A 14,597-nucleotide genomic window follows, 5' to 3' on the forward strand; every position below is an offset into this window, starting at 1 on the left:
ATAAAATCAAGCAATGCATCTTTTTTTTCCATGGAAGTAGTAAAAGTAACAGGTTGAGACAGATGGCCTACCTGAAAGACGCACTTAGCTCGGGTAATCATACTGATTATTGCTCAGATATGACATCACATGAGATTATCTCCACAGCTAAACTGAAGGTGTGTGGGTCCGTTAAGGACTTGGAAAGCATCACCTTACTAATAAAACTAAAAAAAAGTAGAAACTGACATAACCACTCTTAACAAAATTTTTGTGGAGATGGAAGAAGAATATTTAGCCACAGCTGATAATGGATGTGACTAGAAACATTTTCAGTGCTGATGTAACTGGGGTTCTCTAAAAATTTCCCTCAAAAACATTGGGCTATTCTGTTTTATGTGGAGGTGGGGGTTGACGTTACATGGACAAAATAAGCAAAGAAAGAATTATCGCACTGTGTCGATGACAGTGAAAAGTTGCTGGCATTACTAACAGGAAAAATTTAAAAACTTAAGAACAATACTCTCAACTGCAATTTTATTAGCAACACCTCGACAATTACTGAAATTTCTCGGGAATTTATGTGCAAGATGGAAGAAAGACCATTCTTGTTATTGAGAGATGCCATGCACATGCAAAGATAATGACATTCCTCTAGAGTGTTGATGTTTCGAAGGACATGGACTGTACCTCTGATCTTTCATCGTCTTGTGTCGGGGTCAAAATCTTAAACTTCATAAGTAACGTCAGACAACTGTCTTACAACCTTATAAGGTCCAAACTAGCGCCTGATGAGCTTCTCAGAGAGACCAACCTTTTGAACAGGAGTGAAGATCCAGTCGAGGTCACCAGACTGGTAGACAATAGGGTGGTGGCTCGCGTCATACCTTCGGCGATCGTTTTCTTGAGCCTACAGCATGCGGAGTCGAGCTAACTGCTGAGCTTCCTCAGCTCTGGTTAACCCCCGGCCAATGTAGTCGTCGTCCACGTCATCAGGATGTAATGGAAACACAGAGACCATCGCCTCACACCCATGCACCAGGAAAAATGGCGTAAATCCTGTGGTGTCTTGTTTGGCGGTGTTGTAGGCAAATGTCACGAAAGGTAGCACCTCATCCCAGTTGCTCTGCTCAACATTGACGAACATTTATAGAAAGTCGGCCAAGGTCTTATTATGGGGCTCCAGAAAGGCTCAAAATCATGAAATGTTCAATTTTTACTTTTTTGCGTTTTCTGAATCTGCAGACTATTACCTTTTAATAGATATATAATTTATTCAATTCCGAAGACTACAACTATTTTTATTTATTTATTTATTTATTTATTTTTTGAAATGTGTTCTACATGGGCGTGACCCACTGTGGCGCTGTTAAACTGCTGTCAAATGGTGTTATTATTAACGTCCGTGTTCATCATGTACATTTTAGTGATGTGAGATAAAGTATGTGTTGTGGCTAACCTGTGATGGTTCAATATATATCGCTGGTGTGATTGTCGATTGTTTCATGTTTATTTACTCTGTCGTTATCTCGAAAATATTCGTAATTAATTCTGTTTCTTGAGTCTCTGTTTTGTTGAAGTATAATAATGAGTAAAAGTAAAGTTATTAGAAATCCTCTGAAGGCTTTTAAGAAAAGGAGAAATGTTGGAAAGCCAAAGGTATTTAGAAATATGGGAATGAAGATAGGTTCTAACATGGTACGAGCGATGCTTGCTTTAGACAAGGAATGCCTTCGGGCTGCAGACAGGGCTGTAAAGAGTCTAGAAATACAAGCAAGAGTAAACAGGAGGAGGAACAAGAGGAAGCTGGAGGAGGAGTTTGCAGAGGATGAAGATAATCCATCCTATGGACCTGGAATGCACTAAAAAGTTAATCCAATCTTTGTCGCTCGATTCCCAAAACTTTTATTTTCTCATACTAATTACATGTTTTCTAAGGATCTTCCAAACATATTTGTTTCAAACTTTCAGTAAATGTTACACAGTACCTTCTACATAATTTAACACAGCCTTTTTCCAAAAAACTGTATATTTTTGAATATATAAATAAAAAATTGCAAAAAATGTTGTGAATTTTCATTACAATTGAAAAAAATCATCTTTAATAACTGAACTAAAATTTTGACAATCCCTGTGTTAAGTTGTAGCCCATATTCCAATAAATAATCTGTAAAAAGTTCAACTTCCTACCTCAAATACTTTGTGAGGAAAGATGTAATTTATAAGCGTTATTTTAACATTGCAAGTATAGGGCGTTCCAGAGCCCCTTAAGGCGTTCAGTAAGCCCGTTAGTTTGCAGATGGTAGGCAGTCGTCATGTGATGAGTAGTGTTGCACTGACGATTTCTCTCTGTCACAAGATTCGATTGAAAAACTTTCCCTCAATTTCTAATTAATGACCTTGGGGCACCGTGTTTTAATACAATGTCTTCCACGATAAATTTGGCTACCTCGGATGCTTAGGCTGTTTTCGTGGCTTTTGTAATGGCATAACGTGTCAGATAATCAGTTCAAACAACAATCCATCTATTGCCACTAACAGATGGAAATCGTCTGAGGAGGTCAATCCCAACACGCTGAGCAGACGTTGGAAATCGTCTGAGGAGGTCAATCCCAACACGCTGGAAAGGCATTTCCGCTGGTGGAATTGGTGTGAGTCAGCCCGGGTGGTTTCTGAGGAACTGCCTTTCTCCTCTGGCACTCTCGACAGTGCAACTCACAGTGACTGACACTCCTAAATAAACCTGGCCAGAAAAATCTCTTGCAGATTCTATCGTATGTCTTAATAAATCCTCTGTAGATCATGTAAGTGCTTATGTTTAGGAATCACTAGTAGCCACCTCTTTCCAAACAGATCAAAGTTTTTCTTGCAAAGTAACCCATTAACTACCTTAAATTGTCCTTTCACGTCCTCTGACCGATTTAAGGCAAGCATAATTAGAGATATCATGGCGTCCTCCTTCTGCTCAGCAGCGAGACAGTCACTATCTTCATCAAAGTCTTGATGGTCTTGCACAGGGTTTCTTGAGAGACAGTTAGCATCTTGGTGTTTTCTTCCACTTTTGTACAGTATGGTAATGTCATACTCTTGAAGACGTAGTGCCAACCTGGTGAGTCGTCCTGTTGGATCCCTAATACCTGTCAACCAGCTAAGCGAATGATGGTCTTCAACAACTGTGAATGGCCTACCATAAAGACACTGTCAAAATTTGCACACGGCCCAGATCACAGCAAGACATTCTCTTTCTGTAGTTGAGTAGTTTCTCTCGGCTTTTGTAAGTGTCCTAGAAGCATAGGCTATAACCTTCTCTTTTCCAACCGAAATTTGCACCAGAACAGCACTGATCACATATCCGCTGGCATCTGTATGTAGTTCTGTAGGTGCTATCGCATCATACAGACCAGGTACAGGGTCAGTCGTCAGAGCGTTTTCACAGCACATTGAAATAATCTTGTTGAGCACCACCCCAGATAAATTTAGCATCAGCTTTTAACAACTCTTGGAGTGGCCTGGCTTTCATACAAAAGTCATAATCTGAGGAAGCTTCACACGTCTATAATACTTTTAGGAATAGGAAATTCCGTTATAGATCTCACTTTTTCTGGGTCACCTTTGTTTGACACAAGGTGTCCAAGTATTTTGATTTCTTATGCTCCAAAGAGACACTTTCTGGGATTAAGTTTCAGTCTCCGTGATTGGAGACACTTAAGAACGCCCCTCAGTCTCTTTATGTGTTAATCAAATGTCTCTGAGAACACTATAATGTCATTTACATAACAAAGACAAATTGTCCACTTCAGGTGCCTTAGAAGATTATCCATCATCCGTTCGAAAGTTGCTGGTGCATTACACAAACCAAACGGCATTACCTTAAACTCATACAGGCCCTCAGGGGTGAAGAATGCAGTTTTCTCACAGTCAGCCTGATCTACTTCGATTTGCCAACGAGTACATGTCCAGGGTGAGAAAATCTTAGCCCCCTTCAGGCAATCTAGTATATCGTCAATTCGTGGAAGAGCGTAAAGTCCTTTTTAGTTATCTTCCTGTAATCAATACAAAAGCGCCAACTGCCATCCTTCTTCCTGATGAGGACCGCTGGTGACGACCATGGGCTCTGTGAAGGCTGAATGATGTCATTCTTCATCATTTTCTCCACCTTGTTACGAATTATTCGACGTTCAGTTGCTGACACACGGTATGCTCTCTGGCTTATTGGTTGATGGTCTCCAGTGCTAATCCGGTGCTTCACTGTCGATTTGTCTAATTTTCTCTTCACCTGTAGATTGAAACATTCAGAGAACTCTTGAAGAATGGCAAGTAGCTTCTTCTGTTGTTCCTTAGTGAGATCTGGTGATAGTCAAGCTAGAAGATCTTGTCTCGCAGTGGAAGCGCTGATTTCGCCCACAGACTCAGCATGGGAGGTTTCTATGACGCTCAGCTGTTCTTCAATTAACAGCTCAGCGTTTGCTATGCACATGCGTCTTGGGTGGATGTGCAATTCTCGGCGAAAGTTAACTATGCACAATTCACCGAATCCGTTCTTAAACGAGACGACAGAGGCTGGGATGACCAAGTTATTCTTCAGTAGTATGATTCTCTTACATCCCACTACAAGATACATGGGTAGATGCATGGCATGACACGTGATAGTTACCTTTCTAGTGCTCACTGCAGGAATGATCACTTTATCCAGCACACATAGTCTCCACACACTCGGATGCACATCTTCCTGTCGATAGTATAAGACACCTGCAGCTTTTAGGCCTAGGCATAATTCATCCTGTGAAAGCTAAATACAGAAAAAAGAAGAAGAAGAAGAAGAAAAGACGGTGGCAGCAATGGTGGTGCAGCTGTAAGAAACTATTTTTTTTTTCCTAATTTGCTGTAGCCAAGTTGGTTCCAGCCAGTATCAACCAGCTACAGTGAGAACTCTAGGCAGTGTGTTCTGCTGGAAAATAAAAGCAAGCTATGTTTCTTGATTGTTTCCATGTTTGTTGACACCTAACACATAGACTGCCTTATTTTATTTTGCTGAATTTACCAGTTGGATTACTCTCTTCTATTTATACACTGCTGACCATTTAAACTGTCATGAAGATATGCTACAAACATCAGACTGACATGCATTTTGTCGCATTAACACGAAGTAAGCATAAGTATTGCCACCTAATTCTGTATGAACTATATACTGAGGTGACATATTTCATGGGATACCTCATAATATCACATTGTACTTCCTTTTTCCCTGCGAAGTGCAGCAACTTGACATGATACGAACTCAACAAATCTTCGGAAGACCCCTGCAGAGATAATAGGCCATTCTGCTTCTACAACCATCCACGATTACAAAGTGTTGCCAGTGCAGGATTTTGTGCATGAACTAACCTCTCAATTATGCCCCAATACGTTCAATGGGATTCATATTTGGTGATCTGGGCAGCCAAATTATTTGCTTGAAATGTCCAGAATGTCCTTCAGACTAATTGTGAACAATTGTGGCCTTGTGACATGTTGGCATTGTCACCCATAAATATTCCATCATTGTTTGAGAACACGAAGTCCATGAATGGCTGAAAATAACCATTTCCCATCAATGATCAGTTCAGCTGAACCAGAGGATCCAGTCCATGTAAACACATACCACACTATTATGATGCCACCACCAGCTTACACAGTGCCATCTTGACAGTCTGGGCCCCAAGGGTTTGTTAGGTTTTCACCACAGTTGTCTATGGTCCAACCAATATGGTTACGAGCCCAGGGAGGCGCTGTAAGCTATGTCATACATCCCACATTGATTACTGCAGTTATTTCATGCAGTGTTGCTTGTTTGTTAGCACTGACAACTCTACACAAACGCTACTGCTTTCGGTTATTAATTGAAGGCCACTGGCCACTGTGTTGTTGCGGTGAGAGCTAATACCTGAAATATGGTGTTCTCGGTACACTCCTAACAATGTGGAACCTGGAACATTGAATTCAACTCCATGAACCATGGACCTTGTCGTTGGTGGAGCTGCTTGCATGACTCAGTGATACAGATAGCCGTAGTGTATGTGCAACTGCAATGGAAGGGTATCTGTTGAGAGGCCAGACAAATGTGTGGTTCCTGAAGAGGGGCAGCAGCCTTTTCAGTAGTTGCAGCGGCAACAGTCTGGATGATTGACTGAGCTGGCCTTGTAACATCAACCAAAATAACCTTGCTGTGCTGGTACTGTGAACGGCTGAAAGCAAGTGTAAACTACAACTGTAATTTTTCCCAAGGGCATCCAGCTTGGATAAATGATGATGGTGTCCTCTTAGGTAAAATATTCCAGAGGTAAAATAGTGCCCCATTCAGATCTCCGGGCAGGTACTTCTCAGGAGGATGTCTTTACAGGAGAAACAAAACTGGCATTCTACAGATAGGAGTGTGGAATGTCAGATCCATTAATAGGGCAGGAAGGTTAGAAAATTTAAAAAGGGAAATCGATAGATTAATGTTAGATATAGTGGGAATTAGTGAAGTTCGGTGCCAGGAGGAACACGACTTCTGATCAGGTGAATAGACGGTTATAAATAAAAAAACAAATAAAGATAATGCAAGAGCGGGTTTCATATTGAATAAGAAAATAGGAACACGGATAAGCTACTGAGGACTGCATAGTGAACACATTATTGTAGCCAAGATAGACATGAAGCACATGCCTACCACAGTAGTACAAGTTTATATGCCAACTAACTCCACAGGTGATGAAGAGACTGAAGAAATGTATGATGTGAAAAAAGAAATTATTTAGATAGTGGAAGGGAGACAAAAATTTAGTAGTCATGGGGGACTGGAATGTGACTGTAGGAAAAGGGAGAGAAAGAAAGGTAATAGGTGAATATGGATTGGGGGTAAGGAATGAAATGGGAAGCTGCCTGGAACAACTTGCACAGAGAATAACTTAATCATAGCTAACACTTGGTTCAAGAATCATGAAAGAAGGTTGTATACATGGAAGAGGCCTGATTACATAATGGTAAGACAGAGATTTAGGAACCAGGTTTTAAATTGTAAGACATTTCCAGGGGCTGATGTGGACTCTGACCATAATTTATTGGTCATAAACTGCAGAAAGGTAAGAATGTAAGGAGGTGAGGCCTGGATAAACTGAAATAACCAGAGGTTATTGAGAGTTTCAGAGAAGAGTATTAGGGTACAATTGACAAGAACAGGGGAAAAAATACAGTAAAAGAAGAGAGATGAAATAGTGAAGGCAGCAGAGGATCACGTAGGTAAAAAGGTGGCTAGTAGAAGTCCTTGGGTAACAGAAAAGATATTGAATTTAATTGATGAAATGAGAAAATATAAAAATGTAGTAAATGAAGCAGGTGAAAAGGAATACAAACGTATCAAAAATGAGATCGACAGGATGTGCAAAATGGATAATCAGGGATAGCTAGAGGACAAATGTAAGGATGTAAAAGCATGTATCACTAGGATTAAGATAGATACTGCCTACAGGAATATTAAAGAGACCTTTGGAGACAAGAGAACCACCTGTATGAATATCACAAGCTCAGATGGAAAACCTGTCCTAAGCAGTGAAGAGAAAGCAGAAAGGTGGAAGGAGTATACAGAGGGTCTATACAATGGTGATATACTTGAGATCCATACTATGGAAACAGAAGAGGATGCAGATGAAGACCAAATGGGAGATGTGATACTGTGTGAAGAATTTGACAGAGCACTAAAAGACTTAAGCTGAAACAAGGCCTCAGGAGTAGACAATGTTCCAGCAGAACCACTGATAGCCTTGGGAGAGCCAGCCATGACACAATTCTTCCATCTGGTGAACAAGATGTATGAGGCAGGCGAAATACCCTCAGACTTCAAGAAAAATGTAATAATTCCAATCCCAAAGAAAGCAGGTGTTGACTTGTGCGAAAATTACCAAACTATCAGTTTAATAAGTTACAGTTGCAAAATATTAACACGAATTCTTTACAGACGAATGGAAACACTGGTAGAGGCCAACCTTGGGGAGGATCAGTTTGGATTCTGTAGAAATGTTGGAAGACGCAAAGAAATACTGACCCTTCTACTTTTTTTAGAAGACAGGCTAAGGAATGGCAAACCTACGGTTCTAGCATTTGTAGCCTTAGAGAAAGCTTTTGACAATGTTGACTTGAATACTCTCTTTCAAATTCTGAAGGTGGCAGGGGTGAAATACAGGGAGCAAAAGGCTGTTTACAATTTGTACAGAAACCAGATGGCAGTAAGAGTGGAGGGGCATGAAAGGGAAGCAGTGGTTGAGAGGGCAGCGAGACATGGTTGCAGCCTATCCCTGATGTTATTCAATATGTATGTTGAGCAAGCAGTAAAGGAAACAAAAGAAAAATTTGGAGTGTGAATTAAAATCCATGGAGAAGAAATACAACCTTTGAGGTTTGCCGAAGACATTGTAATTCTGTCAGAGACGGCAAAGGAACTGGAAGAGCAGCTGAACAGAATGGACAGTGTCTTGAAAGGAGGATATAAGATGAACATCAACAAAAGCAAAACGAGGATAATGGAATGTAGTCGAATTAAATCGGGTGATGCTTAGGGTATTAGATTAGGAAATGGGAAACTTAAAGTAGTAAATGAGTTTTGCTATTTGGGGAGCAAAATAACTGATGACAGTCGGAGTAGAGTGGATATAAAATGTAGACTGGCAATGGCATGGAAAGTGTTTCTGAAGAAGAGAAATTTGTTAACATCGAGTATAGATTTAAGTGTTAGAAAGTCTTTTCAGAAAGTATTTATATGGAGTGAAGCCATGTATGGAAGTGAAACATGTATGATAAACAGTCTAGACAAGAAAAGAATAGAAGCTTTCGAAATGTGGTGCTACAGAAGAATGCTGAAGATTAGATGGGTAAATCATATAACTAATGAAGTGCAACTGAATAGAATTGGAGAGAAGGGGAATTTGTGGCACAAGTTGACTAGAAGAATGGATCGGTTGATAGGACACATTCTGAAGCATCAAGGGATCACCAATTTAGTACTGGAGGGAAGTCTGGAGGGAAAAAATCTTAGATGAGACCAAGAGATGAATACGCTAAGCAGATTCAGAAGAATGTAGGTTGCAGTAGTTATTCGGAGATGAAGAGGGTTGCACAGGATACAGCAGCATGGAGAGCTGCATCAAACCAGTCTCTGGACAGAAGACCACAACAACAATGATTTCTGAAATGGGATGTCCCATGCATCAAACTCCAACTAACATTCCATGTTCCAGGTATGTTCATTTCTGTCATGCGGTCACAATCTCATCAGAAATATTTTCACGTGATTCACCTGGGTGCAAATGACAGCTCCACCAATTCATTACCCTTTTACACCTTATGTATGTGATGGTAACACCATCTGTATAAGTGAAGATTTGAATATTTGTTGTTCACGAGAATATTGTGTTACACCATGGTAAAAAGGAAAAACTATTTATTGGCACGTGTCAAACTTTGACAGCGGCGAGATCTTGGCCTACGGAGATTATGGAACATCATTCCACAGTACTGATGCTTGCATTCGTCATGCTAATATGGAATGAATGCATTCAGGAGGCCATACTCAGCGCCATTCAAGACCTCCAGTGCCCTGCACAACTAGCACCCAAGCAGACATACATATTGTTCATTCAGTCATGCAGAATGGTACAGTCCCATTACTTACACTGAATCAGAAAATGGGCTTGTTTGCAGCAAAACAAGTATTCACATAAACAATGTGTTGACATCTAGAGCACCGGGCACTGTCAGCATGGTGACTATTGTTGTTATTTCCCTTGGTGCTGCAGCAGAGAGAAGTGTTTCAACAGTGGTGCCCTTGATGACACCACAGGAGTGTTACCACATCGTATTTTCAGAGGGGTCTTGGTTCTGAGTACAGAGTCACAATGGACACACCTGTGTGTGAAGGCTCTGAGGAGAATGTATACTGTCAGATAGCATTTGTCATCGTCCAACAGGTCCAGCACCTCGCATGATGGTATGAAGTGCCACTGGTTACCTATGAGCACTTGTGACTTAATCAGGACAGCAGACATTACATTCCTGTTGTGTAAGACTCATGTCTATACCCTGCCTTCTAGGTGTTGTTGTTGTTGTTGTGGTCTTCAGTCCTGAGACTGGTTTGATGCAGCTCTCCATGCTACTCTATCCTGTGCAAGCTTCTTTATCTCCCAGTACCTACTGCAACCTACATCCTTCTGAATGTGCTTAGTGTATTCATCTCTTGGTCTCCCTCTGCGATTTTCACCCTCCACACTGCCCTCCAATACTAAATTTGTGATCCCTTTATGCCTCAGAACATGTCCTACCAACCGATCCCTTCTTCTAGTCAAGTTGTGCCACAAACTCCTCTTCTCCCCAATCCTATTCAGTACCTCCTCATTCGTTATGTGATCTACCCATCTAATCTTCAGCATTCTTCTGTAGCACCACATTTCGAAAGCTTCTATTCTTTTCTTGTCCAACTATTTATCGTCCATGTTTCACTTCCATACATGGCTACACTCCATACATATACTTTCAGAAACGACTTCGTGACACTTAAATCTATACTCGATATTAACAAATTTCTCTTCTTCAGAAACGCTTTCCTTGCCATTGCCAGTCTACATTTTATATCCTCTCTACTTCAACCATCATCAGTTATTTTGCTCCCCAAATAGCAAAACTCCTTTACTGCTTTAAGTGTCTCATTTCCCAATCTAATTCCCTCAGCATCATCCGACTTAATTCGACTACATTCCATTATCCTCGTTTTGCTTTTGTTGATGTTCATTTTATATCCTCCTTTCAAGACACTATCCATTCCGTTCAACTGCTCTTCCAAGTCCTTTGCTGTCTCTGACAGAATTACAATGTCATCGGTGAACCTCAAAGTTTTTATTTCTTCTCCATGGATTTTAATACCTACTCCGAATTTTTCTTTTGTTTCCTTTACTGCTTGCTCAATATACAGATTGAATAACATCGGGGACAGGCTACAACCCTGTCTCACTCCCTTCCCAACCCCTGCTTCCCTTTCATGCCCCTTGACTCTTATAACTGCCATCTGGTTTCTGTACAAATTGTAAATAGCATTTCGCTCCCTGTATTTTACTCCTGCCACCTTCAGAATTTGAAAGAGAATATTCCAGTCAACATTGTCAAAAGCTTTCTCTAAGTCTACAAATGCTAGAAATGTAGGTTTGCCTTTTCTTAATCTAGCTTCTAAAATAAGTCGTAGGGTCAGTATTGCCTCACGTGTCCCCATATTTCTACGGAATCCAAACCGATCTTCCCCAAGGTCGGCTTCTACCAGTTTTTCCATTCGTCTGTAAAGAATTTGCATTAGTATTTTGCACCCATGACTAATTAAACTGATAGCTCGGTAATTTTCACATCTGACGACGACTGCTTTCTTTGGGATTGGAATTATTATATTCTTCTTGAAGTCAGAGGGTATTTCGCCTGTCTCATACATTTTGCTCACCAGATGGTAGAGTTTTGTCAGGACTAGCTCTCCCAAGGCCGTCAGTAGTTCTAATGGAATGTTGTCTACTCCCGGGGCCTTGTTTCGACTCAGGTCTTTCAGTGCTCTGTCAAACTCTTCACGCAGTATCATATTTCCCATTTCATCTTCATCTACATCCTCTTCCATTTCCATAATATTGTCCTCAAGTACATCGCCCTTGTATAGACCCTCTATATACTCTTTCCACCTTTCTGCTTTCCCTTCTTTGCTTAGAACTGGATTTCCATCTGAGCTCTTGATGTTCATACAAGTCGTTCTCTTTTCTCCAAAGGTCTTTTTAATTTTCCTGTAGGCAGTATCTATCTTACCTCTAGTGAGATAAGCCTCTATATCCTTACATTTGTCCTCTAGCCATGTCTGCTTAGCCATCTTGCACTTCCTGTCGATCTCATTTTTGAGACGTTTGTATACCTTTTTGCCTGCTTCATTTACTGCATTTTTATATTTTCTCCTTTCGTCAATTAAATTCAATATTCCTTCTGTCACCCAAGGATTTCTATTAGCCCTCATCTTTTTACCTACTTGATCCTCTGCTACCTTCACTACTTCATCCCTCAAAGCTACCCATTCTTCTTCTACTGTATTTCTTTCCCCCATTCTTGTCAACTGTTCCCTTATGTTCTCCCTGAAACTCTGTACAACCTCTGGTTTAGTCAGTTTATCCAGGTCCCATCTCCTTAAATTCCCACCTTTTTGCAGTTTCTTCAGTTTTAATCTACAGCTCATAACCAATAGATTGTGGTCAGAGTCCACATCTGCCCCTGGAAATGTCTTACAATTTAAAACCTGGTTCCTAAATCTCTGCCTTACCATTATATAATCTATCTGATACCTTTTAGTATCTCCAGGGTTCTTACATGTATACAACCTTCTTTGATGATTCTTGAACCAAGTGTTAGCTATGATTAAGTTATGCTCTGCGCAAAATTCTACCAGGCGGCTTCCTCTTTCATTTCTTACCCCAATCCATATTCACCTACTACGTTTCCTTCTCTCCCCTTTCCTACTACCGAATTCCAGTCACCCATGACTATTAAATTTTCGTCTCCCTTCACTATCTGAATAATTTCTTTTATTTCATCATACATTTCTTTGTCATCTGCAGAGCTAGTTGGCATATAGACTTGTACTACTGTCATAGGCGTGGGATCCGTGTCTAACTTGGCCACAACAATGAGTTCGCTGTGCTGTTTGTAGTAGCTTACCCGCATTCCTATTGTTTTATTCATTATTAAACCTACTCCTGCATTACCCCTATTTGATTTTGTATTTATAACCCTGTATTCACCTGACCAAAAGTCTTGTTCCTACTGCCACCGAACTTCACTAATTCCCACTATATCCAACTTTAACCTATCCATTTCCCTTTTTAAATTTTCTAACCTACCTGCCCGATTAAGGGACCTGACATTCCACGCTCCGATCCGTAGAACGCCAGTTTTCTTTCTCCTGATAACGACGTCCTCCTGAGTAGTCCCTGCCCGGAGATCCGAATGGGGGACTATTTTACCTCCGGAATATTTTACCCAAGAGGACGACATCATCATTTATTCATACAGTAAAGCTGCATGCCTTCGGGAAAAATTACGGCCGTAGTTTCCCCTTGCTTTCAGCCGTTCGCAGTACCAGCACAGCAAGGCCGTTTTGGTTAGTGTAACAAGACCAGATCAGTCAATCATCCAGACTGTTGCCCCTGCAATTACTGAAAAGGCTGCTGCCCCTCTTCAGGAACCACATGTTTGTCTGGCCTCTCAACAGATAACCCTCCGTTGTGGTTGCACCTACGGTACGGCTATCTGTATCGCTGAGGCACGCAAGCCTCCCCACCAACGGCAAGGTCTATGGTTCATGGGGGGGCCTTCTATGTCTCTGTCACATTACCTTTCAGTGGGATAACCCTGAGGCCACAAGTTGACCATACAGTCCTGAACTATCCTGAATACAGAGGGTGTTCGACTGTTCTCTTCGCCAGCATGTTCTCCAGACCTCGCCCAGTGAAAACTTCTGTTCAAGAGTTGCTGAGAGACTGCAGTGACATCAGCCATGAGCCACTATGACTGATGAACTCTGATCCTGAGCAGCATAGAATGATGTATCAGCATCTGTCTTCAAAGTTCAATTCGACTCGATGGCTGGACTGGCTAAAGCCACTGTTGCTGCTAAAGGTGGCAACTACGTGTACTAAATTTTTCATTCTCCAAACCCGCAAATCTTCTAAAAATTTAATCCTATACTCTTGCTACCTTACTGTATTTGCAGAATAGATAAAATTTTGTTGTTTGCCGTCATTCCTGGTGTTGCAGTTTCAGTGATCAGCAGTGTATTGTACTGTGTAATATTAAACTGCTTTTGCATGTACTACGCTGATGAAAAAGTCCTCAGCAATTTTTGTCTGCATTAAAAAATTTTACTTGAGACAAAGAGCAGACAGAGTTAAATCACTAATATGTTCTTCACTGTTGTGCAAATGGTCTTGCAGTGGTAACACCAGTTCGCATCAGATCACCAAAGTTAAACACTGTTGGGTTTGGCTAGCAGTCAGAAGGGTGACCATAAAGGTCTATTGACCACTGTTGGTAAGCGGAGTGCACTCAGTCCTTGGCGTCAATTGAGGAGCTGCCCGACTGAGAGGTAGCAGCTCCAGTCATGAAAAATGACAGCAGCTAGAAGAGCGGTGTGCTAACCACATGCCCCTCCATATCAGCATACAATGACACGGTGATTGGTTGGCACAGATGTGCCATCCAAGGCCTGTTCGGACAGAGTTTAGTTTGAGTCCTTCAGTGTTAGCTAGTGTACTGGTTAATTTCTCAGCTCCATGTGAACTGATTTGGAGTTGAAGTTATCAAGTTTGAAAGGCCTGTTCATTACTGGATGAAAAGTTTGAGAAAGACTAAATAAAGAGATCATCAAAGTTAGCAAGATCAAAAGAACCTCAATCCAAATCAAGTTTTTCAAAATCTGATTTCATCAATGATAGCAAAGATCCAATGTGCATGATTGTTATGTAGCAGTAGTTACCACAGCCTTTTGCCATTTTCTTTATTCATGGCTATAAGATAGACAATTCAGTTTCCATTCACTA

Source organism: Schistocerca nitens, chromosome 2, assembly GCF_023898315.1.
Source record: "Schistocerca nitens isolate TAMUIC-IGC-003100 chromosome 2, iqSchNite1.1, whole genome shotgun sequence".
Lineage (NCBI taxonomy): Eukaryota > Metazoa > Arthropoda > Insecta > Orthoptera > Acrididae > Schistocerca > Schistocerca nitens.